We start from the raw sequence: 10,239 nt of genomic DNA, 5'->3' as shown, positions 1-10,239 counted from the left end.
ATAATAAAAAAATTTGTTGTTGCAATTCACTACTATTTGATAAAAACCTCTTTATGTTATGAATGTAGTTTGTTTTGTCAAAATCTATGAAAAAATTGCTATACAGACTGTATCATTTTTGGACAAAACCTATTACTTAAGTCGTTATATGGCATACTAACAAAATGCTAAAATTTTAAGAAATATAGACCACGGTCCATATTAATGGTTTAACATAGAATCAGTCTTACCAATAGATGTTACTCTGGGCTAAGTAGAAAATTTGGAAATAAAATCTTCTTCTAAGAAACATAAATTACTGTCTTATCATGACTGTACTGAAATCATGAAAACCATCTGCTACTGTTTAAAAAGCTATGTGGAGCCTTCTTTCATTTCTCGCTGGGTTATTTCACATTTTTTAAACACTTTACCTGAAAGTATGCAACAAGTTTTTTGTACAAACAAAAGTTGCAAATAAATGTCGATGTATTTTAACACCCCAGTAGGAAATGAGGCATTGGCTGACGTTTATAATTAACCTGTTTTAATTGTAAGTTTATGTATTCAAAAGTAAAATTCAGCGCACATCTCTGAATGCCTTTATCTAAATGTATCTATCAATAAGACAACATCCCGTAAGATCTCCTACAATAGTAGTATAATTTCATTTGAGGTTTTAGTGATAACTACAAATGTTTATTATATAAGTCAAACCGCTAAAAGTCATTGATTTCATAATCACACGAGAGCAAGTGAGAGAGGAACACAGAAACAAAGACAAAGACATTAAGAGGAAGAAAAAGAAAGACAGGGAGCGCGAGGGAGAGAAAAGAGAAATAAAGAGAGAGTTAAAATTGAAAGAAAAAATAGAGAGAGGGAGAGAGAGAGAAAATGAAGAAAAATATGAGGAGAGAAAAAAGGAAATTGAAAGATAGGAGAAGAGAAAGAGAGAAATCAAAAGGAGGGATGATAGAAAGGGGAAAAGAGACCAAAAGAGAGAAACAAGAAAGGAAGAGTAAGAGCATTGAGGAGAAAGAAGAAGAGCAAAGATGCAAGGAAATAGGATAGGGGAAGAAACGAAGAAACGAATATTAGGAATTCTCCTGATGAAGGCAAAAGCGAATTTGCCGAAACACGTGTAGAGATACACAAAACATAGCATACGAAATAAAACTTTAAAATATTAAAAAAACAAAAACCGACTTTAGGATACGGAGATTTTGAAATAAGAAAACAATTCAATATGTTAATACATACCGTTTTAGTCATTCAACAGCTGATTTCCGTTCAAACTAACACCCAACTGCACCACATCATACGCAGTCAAGTATGTATCGCGATTGCAGAACCTAACATTTTCAAAACGTCGCAGCCTTAAGAACAAGTCAATGTCCATTTTTCTGCATGATTTTGCATTCAAGACCGTTGGATATTTGCCTGTAGTACAACGCATCAGCGCAACTTCTTTTAGATTTGGTTCGCAGGCTTCACAAACAATCACGATAAGCTCTGACATTGGTATATCTTCCGGCAAACTTGTAACCATACAACCAAAGCTACTCTCAAAAAATTTTTGCTCCACGACTTGAATGGGCATATTTTCAATTATCTGTGTTGCCAGCAGAGCCATAATCTATATGATTTGTGTTATTCCTATAAAGATCTTAACACATCTTAATTATATCTAAAAGATACTACCAATTTAATATTGAACCAAAATACCAAAAGGAATGTAAAAATTTGGAATTTGGATTAATGTGAATGTGAATGTTTTCTGCTTTTTATGATATTGAAATATATAACTTCAAAAACTTTTTATGCTTTTCAGTTATGTCATAGGTATATTGATTACAACTAACTGTAGATATAAGACCTACTTTATATCCAGTGTTAAAGTTCGCATCCTCGCCAAGATTCTTGTGGATATCATTTTAGGACTTGCTCATTACATGACCCATCCAATCAATTCTTAATGGTTTTATTTTCGGTACCAGTTTGTTTTATTAATTCTAAACAACAATCCATAATGTTAAGAGAACATATTCTTAACTTTAAATGCTCCATTTACCAACAAAATAACGAAGACACAACTGACAAAATTGATGAAATTAAACTATATAATCCGTGATTCACATTAACAAGAGCAGATACTCTCAACAATTGTGAAGTAATTATGCTGCTGTTTTAGAAATGTAGCATAAGTGACGAAGTGAGAGATGCAATATCTTATTTCTAGAATCAACTTTTCAAACCATAAATTCATTAATAACAACTATAATCTTTTTTATTCAATGTAATCGGCAAAGACCTTAGGGCCTGTTTTTTGAAGGTTTCAGCTGTAAATTTATCCCTAAATTTAACACTAGTAATAATCCGTGTTCAAAAGACTAGTTTGAAGCCAAAGACACAACCGTATCAAAGGGGAACCTTGGTGTATATATTTTTATCTAAATCATTTTATCTTATGTAGATTTCAGGTAGGTTTGTGTACAAAAGTCATTTACTCCCATTGAATCAATTAAACTCATTGCAGCATTAAATCAGATTTCTCTGCCGCTATCTTTACCACACTAACCCAACATGACCACGAAGAAATACTTCATAGTTCAAGAACTCAAAAATGTCAAAGCAGCTTGTTTAAGCCCAATATTTTGTTGTCGCTGCCATTAAATGTCCTCAACATAATTTTAAAAACAGAACTTTTAATACTTTTTAAACTAGTAACATTTATTCTTCGATGTTTCTTATAAAAGTAACGAGATTTATAATTTCTTCTCATTCTATTTAGGTCACTTTCTGTTTATTTTTCTAAAATATGCCTAGGCATAACTTTTACTTAATTAACATCTCTAGATTATCTCCTTATTTTTACAATTTGATTTATTAATTACGTTTGTGGTTGTTGCATTAACCCGGATTGTCCGTCCCTGGATATAATGGAAATCTGCAAAGTTTCCATTTCTTTCGTATATTCGGAAACGCGGACCTGATTGCTTTAGATTGTTGTGTAAGTACTTATCTGTATATTATGACGGATTTCGAAACATCTGCAAAAATTTATTTGAGTTAAAAACTTTCTTCATATTTTTCGTTTTTTGTTTAAATACTTACTTATAACTTGAGAAGGGTTGTTCAGCACTGGAGTGAAATCATCCATTTCCAGTATTTCATCTATTACTACGTATTTATAGTAATAGATAGTTGCGACGAACATTCCTCTACATTCATAAGTTCATTTTAATTTAAATTGCCATACAAACTGAAATAAGATAAATTATATTCGATTGTGATATGCTATTTCTTATTTTTATTCAAAAAAGGATTAAATAATTCAATAATTTATTGATATTAAAATAGTCAGACATAAAAAGTATCTAAATTATTTGTTACAAGATTTAACATTATGTTTCCAGTCTATTATATTGGTTCATACATTTTCTTGGTACTACCAAATTCGATAACTTCGCTCCATTAGACTCCATATTCTTAGATTCGTCGTTTTCATCTAACGCCAAAACTAAATAAGTAATTTTTCTTTGCTAATATCCAAATCATCTTTAAATTTCTTGGTTTTGTAGTGATTTTAGTATATTTTTATAAAAAGAAATGCTTCAAATGTTTCATTTTTTATTTTGTCTAAATTTAAATGATATCGATCGCTTCAAATATGAGTCCCTAGAACTATGCTTATTAGAACCATCTACTCTTCTCATATCAAATTCGGATAGTTTTCATGCATATCTGCCTATTCAGCAATAACCATTCACAAGAGATATATGATATTTTCAATATCAATACAACTCAAGGACCTCATTGCACTGGAATATAAATACATTTCAAACTGATCATTTTTAGTGAACACAGGAATTAATCAAATAAATAAAAAATTTTACGAATTAATAGAATCAGTATTAGATTATATGAATAATACCTTGTCTCTATTACGCTGTTGATAATGAAATATGATGTGATAAATTTATTCATTTCATGTCCTTCACTGATAATGAAATATATAATGGTAAACACATTTCCATCTGAAATAAAAACCAATACAACGATTAAAACTAATTATGTAGTGTATTAAATAAAATTAGTATTATATTTTAAATTTATAAATCTATAAATTAGAATAAAAACTACTTAATAATTATATATATTATTGTTTCAAGTTAAGCAATACATTTCATTATGAACAGGCATCCTACACCCACTTTTGTATTCTCCCACTTGCTCTACTTCTCTTATTCGATTAATCGAAATTTAAAATGTGGCTTTAAAAAACTTTTACGTCAGTTTTTCCAAGAGAAGATCCCTAAACTATATAATAAAGTTGATTTAAAGATAATAAAGTTCTTGGTTTAAAAAATGATGACAAATATCCGGATTATGTTATCAGTTTTGATTGACAACCGTATAAGCTTTTGTTTATTAGTTATTCATTTTAATTGATTACTTTTTCTGAATAAATGAGTGTCATTCAGTTTACAAATGAATCAGTAACAACGTACTACTAAACAATTCAAACTCATTATTACCATTAACCGGATATATCTTTAACTTTCACATTCAAATAATTCAACTATACTTTTAAATATTGGACAAAGGAGCGATTACAGCATTTGCTACTTGGAGTTGATGCATTATTTCTTTGAGTTTTTAGTATATAATCACAAAAAATATACATAATATTATAATATAAGTAACATATACGCTAATAAACTAATTCATGTCAGGAACCACCTGCCATTGACGACCACGTCCTACTCTACTTTACTTTTATGAGAAAAATTTTGAGTAAGACAGACTACCTCAGCAACAGTCAATATACTACCACGAGCTCTTCATGAAGAATACAAAACGATACGTTCAAGCAATAGTTGAAGTGACATATTTAACACTTTTTTATATTTAAAGTGTGTTCTATCTGTTGATGTGAACTTACAGCAAATAAACTGAAACATTATTTAGTTTTATAAATAAACATCAATATTAACTAGCATACATACGTGCTTATCACTCATAATTATCTTTATTTAATTTTATTAATAAACCGCAATTCTTGTTGGGAAACATTTTGTTTTCGTTTTGAGTAGTGAAACATACTAGTGTTGCCAACTCGATTAAACGTCAAGCCCGTCAATATGACACAACCAAAGAACATTGGCTACTTAAAGTTATAAATAAATTCAGTTTTTATATATTGTATAATATATTATATATAATTTTCAAAATATCATCAAAATTCAAATATAACTTCATTGCGGCAAAACCAAAAACAGAGGCGAGTTATTAAATATAATATCTGAATATATTGTCTTCTAAGATATATATTTTTAGGCTTATATGCAACCGCTACATTAGTTGTATTTAGCAGATCCTAAGTGTTGTAAGAAACCATAAATAGATTATTTAAAGTCGCCAATATATATGCAAAACAACAACAAAAAAGTCAACAAAGTGACATGTAATCTATTGTGAACCTGCAGTGGACATGTCAACGAACATTGCAGCCAGCTGTCAAAAGTTTGTAAGCAAGAATTAAAACTATTACCATTTCTGTTGTGAAAGAAAATTTCAAAATTTTATGTGAATTATATATTTATATACAAAATGTAATTTGGTTTCATTATATACACATATGCAAGTTTTGGTCTTTGCGAACACATATGACAACATTTTAGAAATTGCAACAGTGATGCCAATATATTTCTAAGCGACTATAACAAGCAACTTGTAGTTTCTTGATACACTTCGGAGCTGCCGAATGCACTTAGTATATAATATTTCCACTGCAGCTAATAGTATGTTTGCACTGCTTACTTAGTAAGCATAACCAACTAAATAGAGAGCTCCTATGCTTCTTAATTTACTTAAAAATAAAGTAAGGAAATCAAGACCAAAAGTGTCGAATGTCACATTGCAAATTATCGAAATTTGACATTTTTAGCACTTGAAGCAAGATGTAAACATAAATAAAAAATCTATAAGTTAAAATAGAAAATTGAGAATGTTTTGAAATATTTGTTGCTCATAAATGATATATATAACTGTTGTATAAAATATATAAATGAGTTTTTATGTCAGTTAATTTCGTTATATATAATAATTTTAATAATGTATTACATATGTCATTAAATATTCCGTTATTAGGTTTCATCTTTTATTTAAAACAGAAAAGGACAACAATGTGTTGGCGTTTACGGAAGGTTTCTATAAACGTGAAAGTTTCTTAATAACCTTAATATAATTACGATAATTATATTATTATATTATATTAAATATATGTTATATATATATAATTACATTATTTTCTTGAGAAGAATTGTAAGAAAGGGTCGTAAAGGACGGATTAGTTACTATATTTTTTTTTTTTTAATACATAATGTTATTCTTTATTTTTTATAGGTGTAGTGTAATTTACGTTTATTTTTTTTTTATTTCTTTACTTATTATTAATATAGTTAGAGTGTATTTAAATTCTAATTTATAAGTTATTAGTGTTATTATTAGTTATTACTTTTAATAAAATTTACTGAAAATTTGAGCTCCGCATCGCCTTATTTCTTCTCCATTTAGATAGAGAATTCAGTGTTGAAACTTCTGGCATAGCTCGTTGAAAGATTTTATGCTCATGTCGAAATTTACTTTGAAAAAATCTGGGCCATTTTTTAGCAATTGTCGGTTGCTAAATCGGTTTCTAGGATATATTGAAGAAAACAGTGATATTTATTGTTTTTAAATAGTTTGTAATATTTTTAATACATTGCACGTTGTTTTCTTTGTGCAAATATTGCTTCATTTATATTGTAAACCATCTCACAATTGTTATATATTAAATTGTCAGCATTTTCTGCGTTTTCTATGCTGAATAAACTAATTTTAACAAAACTAAATATTTTACAATTAAAATTTAAACAAAGAAAAATTCTCTTGCACCTTTTAAAGAATTTTCTAATATATCAAACCCATTTCACAAGCATATATCAGATTTTCCTAATGGAAATGACCAAATCTTAACTAAAGTAACAGAAGTAGTGGTCATTAAATACAGATATATTATGTAATAACACACCTGTGTTTTTGGTTTTGCCGCAATGAAGTTATATTTGAATTTTGATGATATTTTGAAAATTATATATAATATATTATACAATATATAAAAACTGAATTTATTTATAACTTTAAGTAGCCAATGTTCTTTGGTTGTGTCATATTGACGGGCTTGACGTTTAATCGAGTTGGCAACACTAGTATGTTTCACTACTCAAAACGAAAACAAAATGTTTCCCAACAAGAATTGCGGTTTATTAATAAAATTAAATAAAGATAATTATGAGTGATAAGCACGTATGTATGCTAGTTAATATTGATGTTTATTTATAAAACTAAATAATGTTTCAGTTTATTTGCTGTAAGTTCACATCAACAGATAGAACACACTTTAAATATAAAAAAGTGTTAAATATGTCACTTCAACTATTGCTTGAACGTATCGTTTTGTATTCTTCATGAAGAGCTCGTGGTAGTATATTGACTGTTGCTGAGGTAGTCTGTCTTACTCAAAATTTTTCTCATAAAAGTAAAGTAGAGTAGGACGTGGTCGTCAATGGCAGGTGGTTCCTGACATGAATTAGTTTATTAGCGTATATGTTACTTATATTATAATATTATGTATATTTTTTGTGATTATATACTAAAAACTCAAAGAAATAATGCATCAACTCCAAGTAGCAAATGCTGTAATCGCTCCTTTGTCCAATATTTAAAAGTATAGTTGAATTATTTGAATGTGAAAGTTAAAGATATATCCGGTTAATGGTAATAATGAGTTTGAATTGTTTAGTAGTACGTTGTTACTGATTCATTTGTAAACTGAATGACACTCATTTATTCAGAAAAAGTAATCAATTAAAATGAATAACTAATAAACAAAAGCTTATACGGTTGTCAATCAAAACTGATAACATAATCCGGATATTTGTCATCATTTTTTAAACCAAGAACTTTATTATCTTTAAATCAACTTTATTATATAGTTTAGGGATCTTCTCTTGGAAAAACTGACGTAAAAGTTTTTTAAAGCCACATTTTAAATTTCGATTAATCGAATAAGAGAAGTAGAGCAAGTGGGAGAATACAAAAGTGGGTGTAGGATGCCTGTTCATAATGAAATGTATTGCTTAACTTGAAACAATAATATATATAATTATTAAGTAGTTTTTATTCTAATTTATAGATTTATAAATTTAAAATATAATACTAATTTTATTTAATACACTACATAATTAGTTTTAATCGTTATATTGGTTTTTATTTCAGATGGAAATGGGTTTACCATTATATATTTCATTATCAGTGAAGGACATGAAATGAATAAATTTATCACATCATATTTCATTATCAACCGTGTAATAGAGACAAGGTATTAATCATATAACCTAATACTGATTCTATTAATTCGTATATTTTTTTATTTATTTAATATAATTCCTGTGTTCACTAAAAATGATCAGTTTGAAATGTATTTATATTCCAGTACAATGAGGTCCTTGAGTTGTATTGATATTGGAAATATCATATATCTCTTGTGAATGGGTATTGCTGAATAGGCAGATATGCATGAAAACTATCCGAATTTGATATGAGAAGAGTAGATGGTTCTAATAAGCATAGTTCTAGGGAGTCATATTTGAAGCGATCGATATCATTTAAATTTAGACAAAATAAAAAATGAAACATTTGAAGCATTTCTTTTTATAAAAATATACTAAAATCACTACAAAACCAAGACATTTAAAGATGATTTGGATATTAGCAAAGAAAAATTACTTATTTAGTTTTGGCGTTGGATGAAAACGACGAAGCTAAGAATATGGAGTCTAATGGAGCGAAATTATCGAATTTGGTAGTACCAAGAAAATGTATGAACCAAAATAATAGACTGGAAACATAATGTTAAATCTTGTAACAAATAATTTAGATACTTTTTATGTCTGACTATTTTAATATCAATAAATTATTGAATTATTTAATTCTTTTTTGAATAATTATAAGAAATAGCATATCACAATCGAATATAATTTATCTTATTTCAGTTTGTATGGCAATTTTAATAAAAATGAACTTATGAATGTAGAGGAATGTTCGTCGCAACTATCTATTACTATAAATACGTAGAAGTAGTAGAAATGGATGGTTTCACTCCACTGTTGAACAACCCTTCTCAAATTAAAAGTAAGTATTTAAACAAAAAACGAAAAATATGAAGAAAGTCTTTAATTCAAATAAATTTTTGCAGATGTTTCGAAATCCGACATAATATACAGATAAGTACTTACACAACAATCTAAAGCAATCAGGTCCGCGTTTCCGAATATACGAAAGAAATGGAAACTTTGCAGATTTCCATTATATCCAGGGACGGACTATCCGGGTTAATGCAACAACCACAAACGTAATTAATAAATCAAATTGTCAAAAGGAGATAATCTAGAGATGTTAATTAAGTAAAAGTTATACCTAGGAATATTTTAGAAAAATAAACAGATAGTGACCTAAATAGAATGAGAAGAAATTATAAATCTCGTTACTTTTATAAGAAACATCGAAGAATAAATGTTACTAGTTTAAAAAGTATTAAAAGTTCTGTTTTTAAAATTATGTTGAGGACATTTAAGGCAGCGACAACAAAATATTGAAAATGATCTCTACATTAGTTGAAGTTGGAAATAAGGCACAAGTGCTCGGGTCACAGTTGCTCAACAAAGATGCAGTTCACAATATTTAATCTTACAAGTTAATTAATAAATTTAATTAATATTTATTAAAATTATTTAATTTGTAACACAATTAGAAAGATATAAAATTATGAACGTTTTTGATGGGCTTAGTCCCAAAATAGTTCGGTATTTGGATTACGTATGCTATATGATTGCTAATCTGTTTCTTGTCTGAAACTGTTTTTTTTTGTTGTAGCCCGCCGGGTTTTAAAAGCGGATAACAAAAAGGAACTACAAGCCAAATTATGGTGCCATCTAATCTTTGCTATTCGTTAGGTAATAGTGGTGTAGCAGTTGAGCAAGGTTGACGGAAATTTTGAAAGTTTGGCGGTGGATTGGGAATGGGTCGGATATAAATTGAAAAAGGTTCAATTTGGGCCATTAGAAGCAAGATGTCTTGTTTCTGAGTGGTAAAGGTACACATATAAACGAGAAATATACAAACACCTACCTGTTTGGCGGTCAAAATTGACGCGTT

The 10,239-nt window shown here is 28.5% G+C and overlaps 2 long non-coding RNA genes across 4 annotated transcripts; one reads left to right on the top strand and one right to left on the bottom strand.

The window, feature by feature from the left end:
- Positions 1-2,647: 2,647 nt before the first annotated feature.
- Positions 2,648-5,072, bottom strand: LOC119689572. Of its 3 annotated transcripts, XR_005253460.1 has the most exons (5): positions 4,989-5,066; positions 4,791-4,934; positions 3,914-4,016; positions 3,094-3,241; positions 2,648-3,029 (listed from the first exon to the last, which is right to left on the bottom strand). It is a non-coding gene; the product is annotated as an uncharacterized LOC119689572 (long non-coding RNA). The 3 variants fall into 3 exon arrangements; XR_005253459.1 differs by lacking the exon at positions 4,791-4,934 and having other exon boundaries at positions 2,651-3,029; positions 4,989-5,072; XR_005253461.1 differs by lacking the exons at positions 4,791-4,934; positions 4,989-5,066 and adding an exon at positions 4,723-4,779 and having other exon boundaries at positions 2,651-3,029.
- Positions 5,073-7,251: 2,179 nt separating this feature from the next.
- On the top strand, positions 7,252-9,637 carry LOC119661935. The gene is made up of 4 exons (XR_005250641.1): positions 7,252-7,329; positions 8,302-8,404; positions 9,078-9,216; positions 9,281-9,637. It is a non-coding gene; the product is annotated as an uncharacterized LOC119661935 (long non-coding RNA).
- Positions 9,638-10,239: the final 602 nt, after the last annotated feature.

The sequence above is a fragment of the Teleopsis dalmanni genome, chromosome X, assembly GCF_002237135.1.
Source record: "Teleopsis dalmanni isolate 2A chromosome X, ASM223713v2, whole genome shotgun sequence".
NCBI classification, from domain to species: Eukaryota; Metazoa; Arthropoda; class Insecta; order Diptera; family Diopsidae; genus Teleopsis; species Teleopsis dalmanni.
The sequence above is the reverse complement of the archived record's forward strand: the minus strand, read 5'-3'. Positions and strand labels throughout refer to the sequence as shown.